The following is a 21,885-nucleotide window of genomic DNA, read 5'->3' as shown; positions in this document are numbered from 1 at the left end:
ACGGCACGTTAGTATCACCTGGAGTAGCTCAAAAAGGTATGGAAACTTAGGTCCTTCTTCAGGCCAAATGAATCAGAATCTCTAGGGATGGGGTCCAGGCTTCAGTACTTGTTAAAAAAAAATCCCTAGGTGATGCTAACATGTAGCCAGCACTGTGATGTGCTGAGGTAGTTTATACTACACGAGGGTGAAGGACCAGGGGAGTTTGTTGATGTGCAACATAGATCTCAAAGGATACAGACTGAAAGCTCGAGACAGAAGATAGAGTGTAAAGAGAAGCAGAAACATGTATGAGGATGAAAATCCCCAGGAGAGGAAAGGAACTTACATTTGGGGTAGTGGCAGACGATGGCACAAATGGAGAAGCATTATGGGGAATTAAAATGTCTTAAAACTCTGAGTAGACACTTTTGGGAGGAAATCATTGGAGTGAAGTTATCCCAGAGTTAAAACTAACTGCCTAAACAACTCAGGCTTTTAGGCTACTTCTAGTCTTCTGCTCTGCCAATCCTGAGGTAGCCTACACATTCCCATGACACCATTCTTCTGTGACTCCATAGCCTGTACTGCACTGCTGAAGGGTGTTCTGCAGAGCAAATGTATGTGCGCCTTTTGTATCATGCTCATACAGCAGGAGTTATTCAAAAGGTGATTAATGATTGGATGAAGTTCAAAGTCTATATCAAAGAATATAAGTCATTGAGTGTGTCACATTTGTTTTTTAAAAAAGCATAATCCAGAGTCATGTCCCATGCCTTGGCAAGAAGAGTAAGGTTGAAAGAGAAAGGAACCTCTTCCCTTAGTTAATCAATCAGTCAGCATTTAATAAATCATATCTTGGGTGCCTTGGGGAATATAGAGATGAGTAAGACACAGCCACTGTCCTCAAGGAGCTTAAAACCTACCCAGGGAGAGAACAAATGAATTCATGTTAATTATTATCCAAAACAAGGTAATATACCTTATATGCTAAATGAGCATTTTAGACTGAATATGGCACAGGATGAGAGCTCAATTCAATCTGCTTCAGGGTACTTCCCCATGTACATAAATTGACACCATTCATCACGTTATTCAAGCCAAAACATGGAAATCTTCCTCGATTCCTCTCTCCTCTTAGTCCCTATATCCAGTCTAGTAGCAAGCCCTTTTGAAACACATGCTGCATTTGCTCTTCTCTTCATGGCCACTGTCACCTCTAGTCCAGGCCATCACCATCTCTTTTCCTGGACTACTGTCATGGCCTCCTAGCTTGCCCCTCTTTCTCTTCTTGCCACTCTTAAGTTCCATTTTATATAGTGGCCAGAGTGATATTATAAAACTATGAATTACATTACCCTGATTCTGCCCGTACTTCACTGATTCTACTTCAGTGGCTTCCATCTGCTCTTGGCATAAAAAGGGAACTCATTACCATGGCCTGCAAGGTTCTGCATGGTCTCCAACCTCATTGAGCATCACTTTCTCCCGGTTCACTATCTCTTTTAGTCACTTGAATGTGGAAAGTACCCACGTCAGAGTGTCTGTATAATTTGCTCTCTCTGCATGAAACACTCTTTGTTAATATTTATTCATGTTTCAGGCCTCAGCTTAAATGTCATTTCCCCCAGAAAGGCCTTTCTTCATGCTCCCCAACCATCTCAATGAAGTCTCCCCTGCTATTGTCTCTCATACCCTATACTTTTCCTTCACAGCACTACTATAATTTACAATTATATATGTCTGAGTTTATTTGTTTAATGTTTGTCTCCTCCATTAGACCATAAGCTTCATGAGGGTAGGTTTTATGTCTGTTTTGCTTATAATAATATTCCAAATGTCTATCACATTACCTAGTATATAGTAGGTAATCAACATGTGTCCTTGGGATGAAAGGACGAATGACTAAAGGAATGAAAGAAAGAAGTGACATGGTCTGAGAAGGATTTTTAGAGAAGACCAAGTAGGAAAACACCATGAGCAAGGCATGAAAATTTTTGTGCCTCTACCATAGCCTGATCCCAGATATCCCCAAAACAACCCAGGGTAGGAAAGATTCACCACTCCTTCTCCTATCACCAGCCATGGCCAGGGTCCTTGCAAGATTCAAAATGAGCAATGTCTACTGTACCCAAGCACCTAGTGAGGAAGTGGAAAGGGGTGATGAGGAAGGACTTGTAAAAGTACATCCAAAGTCCTCTTGTGTCATGAAACCCTTCTGAATATTTCATAAGTATCAGGGTTCTCATCCAGCCCTTTACTACCAGAGGCCTACAGATATCTCTATTAGTAGTAATAATGCCTACCTCATATGGTTATCATGAGGATTAAATGAGAAAAAAATATGTAAGACAGCTAGCACAGTGCCTAGCACATGATAAACACTCAATATATGTTAACTGCTATTATAATTACTCTTCTGTAAAACAGGAATAACAGTGCCTGCCGCATAGGGTTTTTGTGACTATTAAATGAGATAATACATGCAAATGCTAGCACAGCACCTAGGACATAATAAGCACACAATAACTGTTAGCTATAATTTATTGTTATTCATAGAAGTAAAAGTAGCAGGAACAATAATATGATATAGTTCAGGCAAGAAATCATGAAGGCCTGAACTAAGGCAGAGACATTGGGAAATCCAATGAGGTCAGAATTTCTCTGAAATGGTCACTTTGGGGCCGCAGAGATGTGGATTAATGTATAGAGAAAGGCCCAGAGATTAGTATACAGCCAGTGGTGGGTAGGGCAGGTTGCTTCATTACCAGGCTGAGCTAGGCGATGCCCTGGGAGGAGGCCCTCCACAAAGCAAGTCCTGTCACCAGGGCTTAATTCCCAGCTCTATTGATCAGGTAGGAATTGTCACTATGGCAGCATCTGGTTGCCTTACTCAACATATTATTTGGGGAGGAGATGAAGGGCTCTCTGACCAGTTGTCTTGGAGGAATGTCAGAAGGGAATACATGGCTGGTGGAGCCTACAGGGGAGGCATGGGGAGGGCAGTGACAGAACTTTGTGCTTCATGGGGCCAGGCTCCTGTGGGAGTCGTAAAGCAGGGTCTGCTTTGTTCCCATTTTTGTCACTGCGTGAACCATTTTCGAGGTCAAGGAATCAGCTGCTCTCCACAAGCAGCCCTTGTGCAGTGCTTTAGCAGGAAGCCCCCTCAGTCTTGGGGCCTTGCCATGCTAAAAGGCCATCTCCTCTACTTAACCCAAACAAGGGTAAATGGGGATAATAGTACATCACAGGCACCAGAAATATTTCCTGGGGTGGGAGCCAGGCCCATAGGTGGTCCAGATATAGAAAAACAGGGACCAAAGGATCCACAAGGTCTCTGAGGATGGCAACCGAATGATAATAGTAATAGCTTATTGAGCACTTCTGTGTACCAGGTGGTGTACTGAGAACTTTGCAGGGATTATCTTATATATTCCTCAAGAAACCCTAAAAGGCAGCTACTGTTATTATCCCCATGACATAAGTGAAGAAACAGAGGTTTAGAGAGGCTAAGTGACTGTCCAAAGTGCCTGAGCCAGTATTCAAACCTCTTCATGGAGCTTCATACATTCAAAATAAAAATAGTTGCCACAAATAAACAGTATCTATTGGACAGACATAGATTATCTCTTTGATTCCTCACCACAACTCTGTGAGGTAAGTACTAATATTACTTTTTCCATTTTACAGAGCCAAGGCAGTTAGGTGGTTAAGGAACTTTCCAAGACCACACAGCTAGGAGAAGGCAGAGCAGGGACTTAAACTTAAGCAAATGATCTTTTAACCTTTACCCTACCCTCTCTTTTGCTCCAAAACAGCTCTTTTGCCAGGGAAAACATGAAGACATTCATAGTCGTATATCTTGGACCACTTTTCTTTCAAAGTAGTCTGTTTTCAGTGATCTGATTGCTCCAAGTTTTCCACAGAGAAGGGAGAATTAGAATCATTGCAGATAGAAGAACTGAGGCCTAAAGAGGCAGAGTGACTTATCTGGCATTAGACACGGAGCAAGCAATTGAGGCCTTACAAGACCGTAGTTTCTTGGTTTCTCCTTTTCTTTCCTTTTTTATCAAGAGACAGGGTCTCACTCTGTTGCCCAGGCTGGAGGGTAGTGGCACAATCACAGCTCACTGCAGCCTCAAACTCGTGGGCCTAAGTGATCCTCCCACCTCAGCCTCCCTAGTAGCTGAGGTGCACTGCAGGTGCGCAGCCCCATGCCTGGCTCATCCTTGGTTTCTTGATGCCTATTGACTCTCATTACTGGAAACGGCAACAAAGAGGACAGATACTGCAGAAAATGGGTGCAAGTCCTCCCCTGAGGGCTCCAATTGGAAGGGAATTTTTAGAGAAATTATAGCCAATAGAAGATCTTTCTAGGAAAGAGCTGTGGAAAAGAAAACAAATGGTCTGTTTTTGTGCAGTGATGTTAAATTGCTCAATGCCCTATACTACAGTCAAAGTGAAAAGTTGGGCTACTTCAAAAAGGGCATTAGATTAGGGTTTAACGATGGACTTGGTCCCATACGTACAGCCTGGAAATTGCAGTGCATGCTTTGGTTATGTTCATGAGTTTGAATCATATCAATCCTAGATCGATGAGTCTGTATTGGTGGATGCCAAATATCCTTTGCTGCATGCTGCAAGTTTGACAATGAGAATCAGACAGGAAGAACTCAAGTGAGCTGGAAACCCAATAATCCAAGCCAACAACACTGTTGTTCATGTTATTCTGGGTCTTCCCCCTGGTTATCTTCCCCCACCCAGGCCCCCTTTAGCTGAAAACATCCAGGAAGTCACTCCCTGCCTCCCAGAGATCCTCTATACCCTTGGCACTAGTCTTCTGCTGAGAGTAGGAGGAGGAAAACAGAAAGTATGTTCCACATTCCCATGATTTGCAAAGCAAACAATAGTCACAAGGATATCAGGAATTTATGTCTCAATGACAATATTTAGAGATTTACTCAGTTAACAGTTCACAAAAATCAAAACTAATCTCTGAGTCCCACCCCTACAATGATACACAATAATTCTGGCAAATTTTGCTGCCATTAAAATGAACCTCCCCTTTCCTTCCTGGTCTTTATTGTTGCTTCAAGGCTCAGACTGGTCACACCCAAGAAGATCTGTTGCTTCATACATTCCCCTTTGGTGTAACACAGTCTTATTACCACAGGGAGCACTTAATAGTAGAATACTCTGTTTAACCATTCAGACCCCAAGACCAGACAGATTCACTTTGCTGCTCACCATCTGAGGGAACTTGTGCAAATCACTTAGCTGCTCTGAGCCTTAGTTCCCTCCTCTGTGAAATGGAATGCTAACAGTATTAACCTAACAGAGTTGTGGAGAAAATTAAATGAGACAACACATGCAAAGAGCGGTGCAATACCTGACACACAGCAAACACTTAATAAATGGGAGCTATATATAAAAAGAAGCATTTGCTGTCTCTGAAAGTTTGCCTTAGAGAAGCATTTTCCTAGCTCCAACTACTCCCATAATGAAGTAAAGGGTTGAAAGCTGGGGCAGAAGGAAATAGTGGGGCAAATTGGTGTACATTAGTGCTGACTCCTTTCTTTTTGGCATTTAGAAGGTAGGATGGTATTGAGAGAGTGCCTATGGCTGAAGGAAATTGGATCAGTGAGATCAAGGGGAAGTGGGAAAAACCCACTGCAACACTGTGAATTTAACGAAGGGAAGAAGAACAAAAGTTGAAAAAGTCACAGAGGGAATAGAAGTTTGAAATAGGATTCAAAGGAAAGCTTGGACCAAAACAGTCTAAGAGTTATGGAAATCACTGTGCCCTCCCTCAGTAATGTTTCTTCTCAAAGTATTGTGCCAAAGGACTTGAAATATACTCATTATTGAATGTCTGGTCAGTTTGTTCGTCCAAACTCGCTCTTCTTAAAAAGAACACTGTGCTCTCCATTCACCTCTGCAGAAATCAGTCCCGGGGAGCTAGGCCAAAAGCCAGCCTCCTCAAGTGTAGTTTCATATCATAGATTTCTAAGCCAGAGCTCCTAGGTGACCTGGACTTCCCCACTTTTGAAAATGGTTTCATTCCCTCAAGCCAGAAAGCACCAGGAGATCTTGCCTCCTGAAAGTTACCTCTGGAGGGTGTTCCAGTCTTCTCCCGAATCACCTAAGAAGCTAGTTAACAAATAGATTTCCTGGGTCTACCCTTGGAGTTTCAGATTCAACTGGTTGAGGTGGGGCCATCAAAATATATTTTTAAAGTGTCCCCAAGTGATTCTGTCACAAAGCAAGCTTTGACTTTGGAGATGAGAATGCCTTGTTTAAGGTGAAGGAATTGCAATATGGATTATTGATTCCTAACGATGCTCTCATTTTATATGTCAGGAATCTGAGGCTCAGAGACATTTAAGCTCTAGTTCAGGGTCACACAGCTAATTAATAACAAAACCGGAACTCGAACCCTGGACTTCTGCCTCCCAATTTAATGTAAGTTCCATTTACTGACTCTCTTTGCCTCTTTGTTAATGAGGTTTTTATTTTTGGATTAAGTATGGAGTCAGACATCCCTTCCCAGTTCTAATCAGAGTTAAAAAAACAATGTTACCTTTGCAGAATAGTTTATTAGAAAAGAAAAACATGACAATTCCCAATTCTACTTAAAGCAGCAAGCATAGTTTTAAAAAGAAAGATGACCTTTCCTCTTATAACCATCAAAAAGTATAAATATATCATGTGATTTATGCATAGAATCCTTATTTGTGGCTATGATGTTTCAATTTTAAATTATTTGGCAATTAAAAAGAGAAATGCTAGCTTTAAAACAGGACATTCATTAGCATAAAAACTAAAACCACTTTTTTCAAGGCAGCAAAATTTGATAATTATATTATCTGGGCATCATTTCCTCTGTGAACTATGCTTACTCTAGTCCAAACCCTTAAAAAGGAGAAAAAAAAGACAAACATTAGATACAATCTAAAGCCATTTGCCAAATACCAAGATTTTGAGGTAAGTGGAAAACCACAACTCATAAATGTCAATAGTTCAAGTAATCCAAATTACTCCTTTGGGGACAATAATCCACCCATCTTCTGACAGCTCAAAAGCATCCCTGGGGTGGGCTGTGTCAGTACCGCACTAGGTAAAGTGAATGATGGGTAAGTACAAAGGGCATTATTAAACAACCAAATTGGGAAGCTTCACTTTAAAGGCACCTACATATATCCCTAGAGGAGAGAAGTTGCCAAATCTTTAGCTAGCAAGTGTTAGGGGGTATGCCAGAATCCTTTTCCAGCAGTGTCCAACTTTTGGAGCATTTCTCCTTTCCAGATGTGTTCTCCATCTGTAAAATGGGTAAGCAACAACTATCACCACTTTTTCATGTTTCCCCATTGCCCTGCCACCTCCAAAGGATTTTAGGCTGCTACTGTGCTCTTCAGACAAAAGATATTCATATGCTGCATAAACTACCACTCAGACTTCCATCTTCTAATCCACAGACCCTACCTTTGGCCTAAAGCACACACCAAAATACCCTTGACCATATCTGAATACTGGCAGAAAACAGGCACAATAAGATGAAGCAAGCCCAGGCAGAGTGAGGGGAAAAGCTACACCTGTACTTGTTTGCCACTATTCCCTTTGCAGAGGGTGACATCACTGTTTATTTCTGTTAGAATATCTTCTCATGGGAGGACCTCAAACTTGTCCTCTTTGCAGGAAACCAAGTTAGATAGAAACTGATTCCTACTTTCAGCCTTCAGAAAGTTATGGAACCAATCTAGCCGACCTCAGAGATCAGTGAAGATGCAGCAGTAGATTTTTTCCAAGTGTCTTAAGATGAGATACAGCTCTAAAGTTAGTTCATCATTGCCTGCTGATGCGGATGCTGCCAGCAGAGATGACCATAAATGGTCATTCATTTCACTGTGAATTTAGAGGAATTTAACGTTGGAAAATGCTTTCGACACAGTTCTAGTTGAAAATGAATTAACGAGCATGTTTACTTAAATAATTGAAGGTGAAACATGTATTACAGGTGTTCCATGTGCAGTTAGGGATTTCTGCTCCCAGCCTTTCCCAGCCTTTCCTTTCCTCCCAGTCAAATATGAATTGCAGCCTAGCATTTGACTTAAGAGCCAAAACCTGAATTATCAGAAGACATCAGGAGGAGGGGGAAAATGTACTTGTATACACTGTAGTTGGAGTATAACTTGCTAGAAACATTTTAGAAAGCAATTTGGCAATATCTAGAAAAATATTAACTGAAAAAAATCTAATCCTAAGAATTTATCTTAAGGAGATAATGAGCCAACTGTATATGATGTAGTGCAAGGATATCCAATTGTGGCATTGTTTGCTTATAAAGGAATAGATTGAAAATTGTGATTTTTAAAAAAATCATAAACATTTCTGTACAGTGAAAGACATCAAAATCAAAGTTAAAAGACAAATGATAAACTGCTTAATATATTTGCAACACAGAGAACAGTTAAATGGTTACTATCCAAAATATTTAGAGATCCTCATTATCAGAAGCAGAAAGAACAACTCAAAATAAGGATACCTAAGTTATCAGAAGCAGAAAGAACAACTCAAAAGAAAAACAGGCAAAGGATATGAAATGGCAACACAGAAGAAATACAGATGGCCAAAAAACACATGAAAAGATGTTCAACCTCACTAGTACTCAATGACATGCAAAGAGAAGGGAGATTTTTTTTTCAGCCTTCACATTGTCTAAGATTAAAAAGATCAATAATATCTGAAATTGATGAGGAAGAGTGTGGAGAAATGGCCATTGTTGATGGGAAGGTAAATTGTGATGGCCTTTCTGGGAGGCAGTTTGGCAGGCTCTATTAAAATCAAAAATGTGCAAATCAAACTCCAAACCAGCAACTTTACTACTTGAAATTTATATGATAAAATTGCTCACAATGGTATGCAGAGATGTATGTACAAGAAGGTACATTGTGTCAATATTTAATAATGTAAAAATAATAAAAAATAATGCAAAAATTAATCAACAAAGGTTGGATTAAAGAGATTATATTACAATTATGTAATAGAATACTATGCAGTTATTTATAAGAATAAAAACACAGGGAGGGAAACATCACACACTGGGGCCTGTCGGGGGTTGGGGGACAAGGGGAAGGAGAGCATTAGGACAAATACCTAATGCATGTGGGGCTTAAAACTTAGATGATGGGTTGATAGGTGCAGCAAACTACCATGGCACATGTATACCTATGTAACAAACCTGCACATTCTGCATATGTATCCCAGAACTTAAAGTAAAATAAAAAAAAAAAAAGAATGAAATAACTAGATGTATACTGGCAAGAAAAGATCTTCAGACATATAGTTTAGTAAAAAGCATTCTGTAGAACAGCACATGGTCACATCTTTTATTATTTTATGTACATGAATATATACATGTGAATATTCATAAAAATATGCACAACGTGATACATACCAACCTGTGAACATGGTGGGGGATCAGTGTTGAAGAGACAAGGAACACTCTACATCATATCTCTATTTTTACAAGCAAGAATGAGCATGTGTTCTTTGATAATAAAAATGCTTTTGTAAATAAGAGAGGCATGCTGTGCCACTCCCCCACAACGTCCAGCCCCTACTCCCAGCCTTTAAATGTGTCCTTTTCAAGGACACAGTGTTCCAGAATCTAAGACAACTTCTAATACCCAAAGCCCTGAGTGTTTGGTATTTAGATGTTTGACTAGGGTAAGAAAGCTGGAGAGAAGTGAAAGAGTTGTCTCATTCTTTGGAAAGAATTTTTATTTCATTTAAATATGTCATGATTGCCACCCTTTCTGGACTGACTCCCTCCCCAGTCCTCCCAAATTTCCCAACTGCCTAGCTTCCCCACTTCATTTTCTTTCATAAGGTTGAAGGAAGGGGACATGGTTAGCTCACTTCAATTCCTTTTCTATTTTTTCTTTTATTATTATTATTATTATTATTATTATCATCATTATTATACTTTAAGTTCTAGGGTACATGTGCATAATGTGCAGGTTTGTTACATATGTATACTTGTGCCATGTTGGTGTGCTGCACCCATCAACTCATCAGCACCCATCAACTCGTCCTTTACATCAGGTGTAACTCCCAATGCAATCCCTCCCCCCAACCCCCTCCCCATAATAGGCCCCAGTGTGTGATGTTCCCCTTCCTGAGTCCAAGTGATCTCATTGTTCAGTTCCCACCTATGAGTGAGAACATGCGGTGTTTGGTTTTCTGTTCTTGCGATAGTTTGCTGAGAATGATGGTTTCCAGCTGCATCCATGTCCCTACAAAGGACACGAACTCATCCTTTTTTATGGCTGCATAGTATTCCATGGTGTATATGTGCCACATTTTCTTAATCCAGTCTGTCACTGATGGACATTTGGGTTGATTCCAAGTCTTTGCTATTGTGAATAGTGCCGCAATGAATATATGTGTGCATGTGTCTTTATAGCAGCATGATTTATAATCCTTTGGGTATATACTCAGTAATGGGATGGCTGGGTCATATGGTACTTCTAGTTCCAGATCCTTGAGGAATCGCCATACTGTTTTCCATAATGGTTGAACTAGTTTACAATCCCACCAACAGTGTAAAAGTGTTCCTATTTCTCCACATCCTCTCCAGCACCTGTTGTTTCCTGACTTCTTAATGATTGCCATTCTAACTGGTGTGAGATGGTATCTCATTGTGGTTTTGATTTGCATTTCTCTGAATTCTTTTCTATTTTTATCTCAAATTCAGGATTCAATTCCATTCTTTTACCCATAAGAAATTCCACTCTACTCCCTGTCCCTTGTCTATTTGGCACAAACCTCATCCCAGCATTTCCATTTCCCTCCGAGTTAAGATTGACAATTCCACCTCTGGGAATCTTTCATATTTAGGGAGCTTCTACCAATGACCCTAGGCTGTATACCAATACCAACAGCAAGCAGAGCAGGAGCTCTCCATCTACAAGGCCCTGAAATTACAGGCACATGTCCATGGATGAGAGGCCTTCTCTGTGGAGTGCATCAGTAGCTTTCATGACTTTCAAGGGGATCCTTGGCACACAAGAAATGGTTGTTAATCACCAAGGTAAAAGGACTAGGATGATCACATCATCCACCATGAATCTTGGGCAGAATATCCAGTCCTCAGGTTACCAACTGGGTGCTTGGCTTGGTGAATCAGACAACTATACACTCAAGAGGAATGAAGACAGAGAGAGAGAAGCATGTTCTTTTAGGGCTCCACTAGAAACCTATCCTTCTACTAAAACTGTTATGTGAGAGCCCACACTGCTCAGGACTGGACATGACCTCCAAGTTCCACCAAATGAGCCAACCCTCACTCCCCTGAACTACACAGGAAGGCAGCTAAGTCAAAGAGAAGAACACTGGGAGGCAGCAGATCTGAGTTTCAACTCTTAGAATGACTTCTGTTCTGTCATGTGGTAGCTGTGTGACCTTAGACAACTCACTTCACTTCTTCCATCCTCATTTTCCTTATCCAAACATAAGGTTTACAACAGAGAAACTGCCATAGGCATTTGTAGCTCTACCATTCTATGACTGTCCCCCACTGAACAAGCATCTCCACTATGCACTCCAGAACAGAGATTAACTTCACTCTGGCGTTACAGCATCACACAGTCTTAAAGTCACATGGTTCTCTCTTGTTGCTAACAGAAATCCTTCCAATTACAACTGAAGCTTGCTGCTTTTATGCAGAGAAGAGCTAATCTGAGAACAGAGTACTCTAGAACCAGTAACCCGAATGCCTTGACATTCATTTTGGGGTAGAGACTGAATGCCTTGTGCATCAGTCTCTACCCCAAACCCAGTTTGCAATGATTATCAGCCATTAAGTCTCAAGAACTCCATTCTCCTTTCAAGGCAGTTTGTAAAGAAAAAAAGGTTCCGGGAATTAATAGCAGTCAAGGGATCCAAGAAGGGTCAATAGTCACATGAGTGCTATTTCCTTTACCCTTAAATTTCCTTAAAGGTGGCCTCAGCTTCCCATTGACAAAATGGACCCCTGAAGCTGTTGTTCAAGAAGCATCTCCTGTAAACAGGACTCCAGACCAGGTTGGATGTTGGAGATACTGGAGAGAAATCCTGCACCAGCTAGCTTTCAACATGGCCCTTTACAACTGCTTCTGAAAGACAATTAGTCGAAGGATAAAAACAACTTTCCAACTAAACTTAATTCCTAACTCCAGGGTTCTCTGGTCAGTAATGTATGTTCAGGTTGATGGACTTTTTCTGAAGGCTGTACTGATGATACCTCTGGACCAGGAAATTAAAAGTCATGCTGAAATTTTCAGAATGCGAAAGGAAATAAACCCAGAGAACTGAGTCAGCCAAGATTGAACGAGGATAGGTCTCTGCAGTCAAAGCAGAGCGGAGAAATGAGGCAGTCTGCCCAATAACTCAGCAGAAAGACAGAATTTGGGCCTGCATTATCAGGATAATTGCCTTAATTCTTCACTTCACTTTAATAATAACCTTGAGTTTACATAGAGCCTTTCTTCTAAGCAGCTCAAAATACTTACAGAGATATTATCTTAGTTGTCATCACACCATCACAGTCAGTGAGAGTGATGATGATTATCAGCCTCATTTTACAGAGTGGGGATGGAAGGAAAACCTGGAGGGGTAAAGCGAGTCATCCAAGCTTACCCAGCAAGATGCCGACAGCCTCTGAACTCAGAACTCAGCGGAGAATGCTCTTAACCCAAAGAATGTTTCTCTCAACACCAGTAGACCCAAATGCTTGTTGGAACACCAGACTCTGTGGGTAATTCCAACTGAGAAATGCTGCATATTTTATACTCCTGGAGAGTCACAATATTCGTTAGCCTAGTAAAGACTTTTAGAAGCCCTGCAGTAAACAAAGCTGTTTATGTTTAAGTAAGAATTTCCAAAACTTAACTTGACCACAAAACTCTGTGTGTTTGTGTGTGTGGGGGTCGGGGGAGGTGTGCCCTACTAACATTCTATGGGACTAGTCTTCCTTAGAACCTACATCAAAAAACACTTTCTGGTAACTAGACAGACCTGAGCATCAACACAGCTGACAGATCAATTCAATTCCAGTCCAAGCTTTGGAGAATGTATCTTAGAGATACTGCCTGATACCTTCTGGTATTGACAGCCAGTGAACAAAGGACCTTTATGTGCCCAAAGTACCCTAGGCCATCAACTCCGCCCGCAGCAAGGTATTGTCCAGATGAGGAAAGAAGTCATTCAAGCTCATCTACTTCTGTCATTCCTTTCAAATAGAACCCAGGGCTATTTTTGGGTTCTCAGAACCCACACTCTTAACTAGCATAATTTTGTGACCACCAGGCATTTCCAGTAAAAACAATCAGTCTCTTAGTCTCACTCCCAGTGCCATTTATCAGCCTATGAATGCAATCAGCACCAACACAACAAAACAAGAGATTCAGAATGTGCCCCTGTTCTGGCTTAATTGCAAAAGTATTAGAGCAGTCACTATATATCCATTTAAAAACTAACATACAGCACAGAAATCTTGTACCATTGTTAATTACCAGTGAAACTACTAAAAGTACCTAAAATGTAAAAATTCCTCAAGATCTCGTTCAGGTTAATTTTTATTTTATATACAGTTTGAATGATAAAAGATCACAGCCAATAGATTTAATATTCATTACTAGCATTTTCATATTTTCTTTCAGTATTTATTAAACATCCACAGAATAAGAGGAAATTCCTGCATTGAAGTTGGTAAATTTTTCAGAAAAAGTAAATGTAATGCAGGTATACCTGTCTTTATCCATTCATGGACTATTGGAAAAATTCCGTTAATGGATTTTTGGTTAAAAGAAATTCACTAAAGGTCAGAGAGGCATTGTTAATTAACATAATCTGATTATGAATCCTTTTGTAAAGCAGCAAATTCTGCAATGTAAATATTGTCCATTTAGTTCATTTGCCTTGCACTCTCACATTTACATATATCAGATTTGTTTAAAGCAAAACACACTAATATTAATAAATGAGCCAGATGTTTCCTAAGATAGAGATGTGTTGTGATCTTTATCAATCTGCAATACTGGTTTTTGTTTGTTTGTTTGTTTTTTGGATGTGCCACCAATCATCACTCCAAACCAGAAAGAACCATTCTGAGTTTGTTGAGAATTTGGCAGTCACACCTCCAAGGACTCCCTGCAGTCTCACTTAACTGTGACCTCTCTACCTTCATACATGCCATTCTTTCAACTTAGAATACCATTTTCCACTTAGTAACCTGGTGAATCAATTCTTCAAGACTCAACTCAAATGTCACCTTGCCCATGAAGACTTTCTTGATCATAACCCCCATTCCCAATCAGGCAAACCTCCCTCAGGCTCCCACAATACCCTGCCTGCCCCTTGTCATACTTTATTCTAATTGTCTGTTTACACACTCTATCTTGCCTACCAGATTGTGCACTCCCTGTGAGCTGAGATGATGTTTTATTCATTTCTATACTTTCAATACTTGACGTTACTAACACATAGCAGGTATGCAAAAAATATCTGCTGTTTGATTAATCGCTATCTTTAGCTGTATATTTTTGAACCCTGAATAACAATGCTTTATGAAAACCACAAATAAAAGTGTCAAAGAGAAGGTTTAGCAGTTTCGTTCACTTTTTATTGATCTCTTCTTTCTTTGATTAAAAAGTGGCCATACCAGTTCATACCTTATAATTCAAGAAAGAAAAAAAACACCTCTATATCAAATTCATGACTAACACATAGGTGCATTTAGTTTGTTCTTTTTAGTTCAAACATAGAACTACATCCTAGCACACCACTAACTTCATTGTAGTAAGTAAGACCTGAAGAAATTAGGATCCGCTAATTAAAATGGGTGTGGGAAGGCACTGCAGGGATCACTGTAAGAGCTTTGGATCCTCATTGGCTGAGAGAGGAAAACCTGCTAAGAAAGTTGGGCATCTTTGGGAGAACAATAACGCTATCTAGTAGGGCTTGGTCAACCTGGCTCGAAATTCTGCATCCGGAAAGTCCTAAGCAACAGTCCCAGCTGGGGGGATTTCCATCACTTTGAAAACGATCATTATCCTCCCAATGTGGGCAGAACAGGTTGGACCTGATCCACCTGCGTGTTGCTGCAGTCTGGCTTGGCATGGAATGAGACTCAAGGACATGTAATGCCAAGAGTAGCCCAGCCCCATGGCGCAGACACACACACACACACCACTACAACTCGCACTCACTGAATTCCACACAAAACCCACACCATCTCCACGACACACACCACTGCATTCCTGTGTGCCGTCACATACAGGGAGTGCCCTCTCACATTCTCTCGCTTCCCTAGTCGGCCCGACCCACACCCCACATTGCTGGCGGACTGCAGCCTAGCCTGGAGCTGGAAGCTGATGAGGACTGGTTTTGTTGTATGTAACAAAGCCCCAGGCACCCAGGTGCCCCGCTGGATCATCTCCATCCATCTCTCCCCGCCCCCATCCCTGAGCTTCCTGAACAAGAGAAAGCTCAGCCCGGGGAAGTGGATGCAGGGAGTAGGGACGCAAAGAAAGAGAGCTTCAGGGGTGGGCGGGGGCAGGAGTCCGGGCAGCTTCAGTGCTCTCTCGCCATGAACCAAAAAGGAAGGCGATCTGGCAAAGGGAACCAGCTGCCTTCCCAACCTTTCGCCCTCCATCTATTCATAGAGCAAGACTGAAAACTGAGAAATAATCTACCCTCCCTCCAGCCCCGTGCCCTCCCAGCGGCTGTTGGAGCCACAAGAGCTCCAGCAGCCCGCAACAAAGCGCCCCCCCTCCCATGCACAGACCTGTTCCAGCCTCTTCTTGGTCAGAGCGAAGGACAGTGGCAGCCCAGGGTTCTGCCCTTCGCTGCTGGGCAGGAGGAGCAGGGGATGGGAGGAGGAGCAGGAACTGGGGGAGGAAGGAGGACGAGAGGGGATAGGAGATCACAGCCGCAGCGGCGGTGGCGGCGGCGGTGGTAGGAGGAGGAGGAAGAGAGAAGGAGGAGGCTGCTTCGGTGGCAGCTGCTGAGGATGCTCTGGCGACAGGCAGGGCTGGGTGCGCGGGGTGCGGGCTCACGTGCGCCCCATGGCCGGGGGATGCGCGCGCGTCTGGGTGTGTGAGAGCATCTGGGTGTATTTTGACTGTGATTATTCCAATTAAGACCTAGTCTGGAACTTGTGGTTCCTGCAGCCAGGCGGAAGTGAAACCCTTCCAGTCTCTCAAGCCTGACTGTTTGGGTCAGGGGGATGGGGGCTGTGGGGAGCGAGGGCGGGGAGAAGGTGCCCGTACCCCTTCCTTCAATCTTCTTTCTGGGCACTGGTAGCTTGCATCCACACATATCTCTGAAAACCCTATAGCCAAGGAGAAAGGAAAGAGACCAAGGACAGTTACCATCACCATCACTTTGCATTGAGTGAGCACTCACACTGTGCTGGGCACTGTCTGGACTAGTCAGAATATAATTTCTGTGTTCACTGTGATCGACATTCATGAGTTGGAGTGCCTATAACTTCATACAGCATTTACATCCTACCCTTTCTCCTCTATTTCTTTCCATTGCAATATCTCTGTCCCTGTAACCAAGTGGCATAAAATTAATTCTCTACTTTTTAGTCAGTTTATCCAATCAACATTACCGTGGTCCCTGGCTTCTCTGGTGACAAGGGGTCACCTAACTTTCTCACCATTTTTCCTCTAGGTTTAGATGAGGACCAGGACTGGTTTCTTGGGGATCAGAGGGTTGATGGTCATCACGGATCCAGTTGGAGATCCAGTTTGAACCTGCATCCCTAAAGCTAATGTAAGAAACCAATTGTCAGAGACACAAACTTCCCTCATGATTCCATTCTTGGTGTTTGGAGCCCTGATGAAAATCTCCTTCCTACTCTTGATCTTTTCAGCATAACATTTTGCTTCATCTTGCCTAATGGCTTATGCTTGTTGAGTACTTTGAGATTTACAAAGCACTTTCTAATAACAACTTCCCTACCGTAGCATCTCTTTAAATTAGGCATAGAAGATATCATTATTCTCATGTTACAGATAAGAAACTAGAGTTCAGCATGATTAAGTGGATGTGCCTAGAATTACATGCTAATAAGTGGCAGATCCAGAACTGGAACCCAGGCCTTTGGATTTCCAGGCCGAAGTTCTTTTTTAAAATTATATCTTGGAAAGAACCTTCAGATTCATCTATTTATCTCCATGTTGGAAGTAATGGTTTAGTGAAGGAAGTTGAAATTGCTAACTAAAATGAGAGTTAAAAAAATGTTTTCGGTTAAATTGATACATTCAGATGCAATCCATAAATCAGTAGACAAAAAAAGAATTAACTTTTAGGCCTCAGACCCCAATCAGCACACATAAGTATTCCTTTGATTCTGCTACCAGCTACTGCAGGAAAAATTTGAAATGAAGTTGCAGAAAAGAAAATAAGAAACGAGTCTGAGTTTCCCAGGGTGAGAAACTTGTAAATGATTCCCCCACAAGCTAGATCTCTCTCCTCTAAGTCATGGGAATGAATCATTGTTTGCCATCCATGGAGGAAACCTATCTCCTACACACCAGCCTGGGCAGTCCCAAGCATGTGGATATTAAACAAGAGAGGCAGGTTAGTGCAGTGGACAAAAGCTAGACTCTGGAGACAGGCAGCCTTAGTTGGAAAACCTTGGAAGAGGACCCAATATCAATGACTTCCCCTCTAAAGTGTGTGTAGGGGTGTGAGAATGAAATGAAGTGATGCAAGTGCTTGAGATACAGCAAGGCTCAATAAAACAATAAATGTTATTATTAGAGAAAATAAAACAACAACTTCATTAATGAATCTTTCTTCATTAAAGGCAGAAATGATTTATTGCTAATAGTGTCCCAACATTGAGGGAATGCAGAGGAACAGATTGCTTTTCTCTGGGATAGGAGAGATAAAGTGTTGGTGACACGAAATAGGCATGATAAACAAGTAAAGATGAGAGATTCTCTACAATATTGAGGACCAACACGGAACTTAGAAGAGAACGGGACCAGAAGAGGATGATGAAGAGAGGACACTTAAGACTGGGTGGTGGTCGGCCGGGCGCAGTGGCTCACGCCTGTAATCCCAGCACTTTGGGAGGCCGAGGCGGGCGGATCATGAGGTCAGGAGATTGAGATCATCTTGGCTAACACGGTGAAACCCCATCTCTACTAAAAATACAAAAAAATTAGCCAGGCGTGGTGGCGGGCGCCTGTAGTCCCAGCTACTCGGGAGGCTGAGGCAGGAGAATGGCGTGAACCCGGGAGGCGGAGCTTGCAGTGAGCCGAGATCGCGCCACTGCACACCAGCCTGGGTGACAGAGCGAGACTCTGTCTCAAAAGAGAGAGAGAGAGAGAAAAAAAAAGATTGGGTGATGGATTATGACCCAGATTCTTGCCATTCGTGGCTACTGTGATTGAATGGGAGGATATGCCTGTTAATGGCTCTGCAACAATGTACGTGTTTTACTTAAAGAGGTGTTTTGGCTCCTCTAAACAAATTACTGTTGATCAAAAGACCTAATAAAGAGCTCCATTCAGAATCTGTCAAAAATACCTGAATCTGATACTCAGCCAGGGACTCCCTGTTCCAATCTGCTACCAAATAGGACCTCGTCTTGTTTGAGCCTTGCCAAGCACAGAGGAGGTTGAGTCATAACAATGCTCAGAGCCAAGCTGCAGAAAAATTATGAAGGAGATGAAATCTGTCTCTGATAACCTTCCAGTCTCTCTGTGTTTCACCCTTTCCTTCCCACTTCCAACCTCTAGACATCAAAATCTCTACTTTCTAAGCCAGGGAAAGAGCCATGTGAGTAATGCATTCACAAAAAAGTGCCTTTACATGCTTTTCTTCTCAAAAGAAAGACTAACAGGAGGAGACAATGCTAAACCCAGCAAAATGAATGGATCACTAATGATAGAAGTTCAGGCATTGTGGATGATACAAATGCTTTGAATGCCTTCAAATCATATTTGGTATGAGACTCTCCAGGAATAAAACCAGACTTTGGGAATTCTAATTTATGACACAACAGAAACGGAGAACACTAAGAGGCATTAGTTACTCCAGTTCAACCCCTTTGTTTTGCAAGTGATTAAACAAAGGCTCAGAAAAGTTAAGTGACTTTCCCAACAGCACATACCTCAAAGAAGAGAGCCATGACTTGAATTCCAAGCACAGAGCTTTTTCCACCACACTGTGATACTCCATCAGCCAAGAAGAAAACTAGGAGCAATTGCTTAGAAACTGATATTTGAAACATTTTTTCAGGTATATGGGAATGGCATGAAAACAAGAATAGAAGTGAGGAAGGAAGGCGCAGTCTTCTTTTTGCTTCTTTTGTCTTTCTCCTCACAAGTTATTTTTTTTCCTAGTAGCTTCATCCTGAGGCCACTTTAAGCAAGATTGACATGAAGAATGGTCTTTGTTATGCTAAGCACCTAAAACTGGAAATAATATTAGAAATATGAGAGTAAACTGAGGGTGGAGAGAGTCTAGATCACTCATTAAATCAAATTTTAGAATAAATCCCTGTTATTAGTAGATTATAATAAACCTTTTCTTAAAACAGAGAGAACCAAAAAAGAATCTAGTCAGTGAACGTTTCCAGTTTATTAGAGTCCTACTAATTAAGGCTTTATTGTAATCTCAAAACACAGAAAAGATTTAAAATAATCTGATCTTTAAAAAATAAAATTAAAAACCCAACTCTAAGTTTGCTTTGCTTTGTTTTATCTTCATGTTTTCTGTTTAAGCATTGACAGTTATTTGGGATTAGAAAATTCTCACGAGATTTATTGTCTACTCTCTTTACTTCTGTATATGTTTGAAATGTTCCATAATACAAATGTGAAAAAAGACATGGTTCCTGTTCTCTAAGTATTGGAAGGAAGGAACTCGGAATTCTATTGACCATGGACTCCAAGTACTTCTCTGTGTAAATTAGCATAACTTTCCTGGAGAACTAGGTGTCAACGTATATCAAAATTGTGAAAATAAATAAACAAATAAATATGGAAAAACAGTTTCCCCAGGCAATCTCCTGAATTTCACAATTGGAAAAATAATTTCAAACCCTGGTTTCCTTTCTTGATTAGATGACTTAATTTTACAGACAAGTCCTTTGATTGTTTCAGGACCCAATTTTTTGATCTACAAAATCGAGTAATAATTTTTAAGCACATATCTCTTTGCAAAGCTAGGAAAAGTTGAAGCCTTGTGGAACGAGTGCTACATAACCCATGGTTTTCAGATTTCTATGTTGGAGGTGATACATGGTGAGTGTGGGTGGTATGAGTGGTCCCTTAGAAAGTTAAATTATGAAGAAAATGGAAAACAATTAATTTTAGACTTTTTAAAGTATTCATGTTAAAATAGCAAGAGTAATCAACAAAAGCATAGACATAAAACATGTAACTTTGAAATAAGCAGAGGGAAAAATTGAATTAAAAAATGGAAAAAAGCTTAATTCGAAATAAGTCAAGAAAATAAGAGTAGGAAAATGAAATATAAAATGGAACAAATAAAAGGCACATATGAAGAGGGTAGGAATAAATCCAAATAGATTAGTAATTGCTATAAAGCTAAATGGATTAAATATATCAATTAAAATGTTAAGGATTATCAGAGTGAATAAAAGAACAACATTGTTTTAGTCAATTTTTTGTGTTGCTATAAAGTAATACCTGACGCAGGGTAATTTCTAAAGAAAATAAGTTTATGTGGCTCACAATTCTGCAGGGTGTGCAAGAAGCAAAGTGCCAGCACCTGCTTCTGGTGAGGGCCTCCAGCTGTTTCCACACATTGCAGGAGATGGTGAGTGCAAAAATCACATGGTGAGTAAGGGGAGATGCCAAGTTCTTTTTAAGTAAGTACCAGGTCTAACAAGAACTAATAGAGTGCTCACTTATTACTGTGAGGATAGCACCAAACATTCATGAGGGATCCATCCCCATGACCCAAACACCTCCCACTAGGCCCCACCTCCCAGCACTGTCACACTGGGGATTAAATTTTAACATGAGATTTAGAGGGGTTAAACACACCATATCCAAACTATAGCATTCCAACCTTGGTCCCCCAAATCTTATGTCCTTCTCACATACAAAATACAATCACTCCATCATAATAGTCTTAACTTGCTCCAGCACCAACTAAAAAGTCCAAAGTCCAAAGTCTCATCTGAGACTCAAGGTAAGTTTCTTACAGCTGTGAGCTTGTAAAATCAAAAACAAATGATTTACTTCCAAGATACAATGGTGAAGCAGACATTGGGTAAACACTCCCATTCCAAAAGGAAGAAATTGGCCAAAAGAAAGAGGTAACAGACCCCACGCAAGTATGAAACTCAGCCTGGCAGAAGTAAATCTTACAGCTCCAAAATAATCACCTTTGACCCTATGTCTCACATCCTGGGTACACTGTTGCAAGGACTCCTGAGGCCTAAAGCAGTCTTACCCCTATGGCTTTCCTGGGAGCAGCCCACGTGGCTGGTCTCATGGATTTGAGTCTGGTACTTGCAACTTTTCCAAACTAGGATGACTCACTACCTGTGGCTCTATAATTCTGAGGTCTGGAGGGCAGCAGACCTGTTACCACAGCTCCACTGGGCACTGCCCTGGTGGATACTCTCTGTGACAGCTCTGCCCGTGCAGTAGGTTCCTGCCTGCACTCCCAGGCTTTCTAATACATCCTCTAAAATCTAGGTGGAAGCTGCCAAGCCTCCATGGCTGTAGCATTCTGTGCACCTGCAGACCTAGTACCATGTAGATGCTGCCAAGGCTTACATCTTGCACCCTTCAGAGTGTTGGCCCAAGCAGTACCTGGGACCCTTTGAGCCTTGAGTGGAGCTGGAGGGATGGGAATGCAGGGAAG

The 21,885-nt window shown here is 41.4% G+C and overlaps 1 protein-coding gene across 4 annotated transcripts in view; it reads right to left on the bottom strand.

Annotated features, from left to right (window-relative positions):
* PAK3 (p21 (RAC1) activated kinase 3) overlaps nucleotides 1-16,037 on the bottom strand; it is a 285,356-nt gene extending 269,319 nt beyond the window's left edge. For all 4 annotated transcript variants that reach the window (XM_077989656.1, XM_015128022.3, XM_015128018.3 and 1 more), the window contains exon 1: nucleotides 15,806-16,037. The gene's annotated coding sequence lies outside the window, so the exon portion shown is untranslated. The remainder of the gene's footprint in view (nucleotides 1-15,805) is intronic.
* Between the last annotated feature and the right edge of the window lie 5,848 nt (nucleotides 16,038-21,885).

This window comes from Macaca mulatta, chromosome X (genome assembly GCF_049350105.2).
Source record: "Macaca mulatta isolate MMU2019108-1 chromosome X, T2T-MMU8v2.0, whole genome shotgun sequence".
Classification (NCBI taxonomy): domain Eukaryota; kingdom Metazoa; phylum Chordata; class Mammalia; order Primates; family Cercopithecidae; genus Macaca; species Macaca mulatta.
The sequence above is the reverse complement of the archived record's forward strand: the minus strand, read 5'-3'. Positions and strand labels throughout refer to the sequence as shown.